The following is a 1,398-nucleotide window of genomic DNA, read 5'->3' on the forward strand; positions in this document are numbered from 1 at the left end:
CGACCATGGCCTTTGTGGAGTTTGTATGTGTTTGCATGGGTTTCCTCCCATACTCCAAAAACATACTGGTAGGTTAATTGGCTGCTATCAAAATTGACCCTAGTCTTTCCCTGTCTGTCTGTGTCTGTGAATTATACATCTCAAGTACTAACCAGGCCCAGCCCTGCTTAGCATCCAAAATCAGACGAGATTGGGCTTGTTCAGGGTGGTGTGCTTGTACGTAATGGGTTCATACTGACCTACATCTCTCATACATCTCAAAACCAGCAATGTAGGAAGCATGAACAAGAGAAAGAAAAAATGGCCTACAGACCCTGGTGTTTTCAGGCGATTTCCCATCCAAGTACTAACCAGGACCAGCCCTGCTTAGCATCCAAAATCAGACAAGATTGGGCTTGTTCAGGGTGGTGTGCTTGTACATAATGGGTTCATACTGACATACATCTCAAAACCAGCAATGTAGGAAGCATGAACAAGAGAAAGAAAAAAAAAGGCCTACAGCACCTGGTGTTTCCAGGTGGTCTCCCATCCAAGTACTAACCAGACCCAACCCTGCTTAGCTTAAAAGTTCAGACAAGATTGGACTTCTTCAGGTCTGAGTTGCTGCAGGTATTGGGTCCATACTGGCCTACATCTCTTATACATCTCAAAACCAGCAATGTAGGAAGCATAAACAAGAGAAAGAAAAAAAAAAGGCCTACAGCACCTGGTGTTCCCAGGTGGTATCCCATTCAAGTATGAACCAGGTCCTACCCTTCTTAGCTTCCAAGATCAGGGTTGTTCAGGGTGGTGTGGCTATAGGTATTGGGTTCATACTGACCTACATCTCTTTTACATCTCAAAACCAGCAATGTAGGAAGCATGAAAAAGAGAAAGAAAAAAAGGCCTACAGCACCTGATGTTCCCAGGTGGTCTCCCATCCAAGTGCAAACCAGGCCCAGCCCTGCTTAGTTTCCAAGATCAGAGTTGATTGGTCTTGTTCAGGGGGGTGTGGCTGTAGGTATTAGTTTCATACTGGCCTACATCTCTCATACATCTCAAAACCAGCAATGTAGGAAGCATGAACAAGAGAAAGAAAAAAAATGGCCTACAGCACCTGGTATTCCCAGGTGGTCTCCCATCCAAGTACTAAGCTAGCCCAGCCCTGCTTAGCTTCCAAGATCAGGCTTGTTCAGGGTGGTGTGGCTATAGGTATTGGGATCCTGCTGACCTACATCTCTTATACATCTCAAAACCAGCAATGTAGGAAGCATGAACAAGAGAAAGAAAAAAATGGCCTACAGCACCTGGTATTCCCCCATGCAAGTATAAACCAGGCCCTGCACTGCTTAGCTTCCAAGATCCAAATGGGCTTTTTCGGGGTGGTTATGCTGTAGGTATTGGGCTCATACTGACTTA

General features: G+C 45.4%; 2 pseudogenes; both read right to left on the minus strand.

The window, feature by feature from the left end:
- Window positions 1-883: 883 nt before the first annotated feature.
- On the minus strand, window positions 884-1,002 carry LOC142136384 (5S ribosomal RNA; annotated as a pseudogene).
- An 82-nt stretch (window positions 1,003-1,084) lies between these two features.
- LOC142136458 (5S ribosomal RNA) lies at window positions 1,085-1,193 on the minus strand (annotated as a pseudogene).
- Window positions 1,194-1,398: the final 205 nt, after the last annotated feature.

This window comes from Mixophyes fleayi, chromosome 1, assembly GCF_038048845.1.
Source record: "Mixophyes fleayi isolate aMixFle1 chromosome 1, aMixFle1.hap1, whole genome shotgun sequence".
Taxonomy (NCBI): domain Eukaryota; kingdom Metazoa; phylum Chordata; class Amphibia; order Anura; family Limnodynastidae; genus Mixophyes; species Mixophyes fleayi.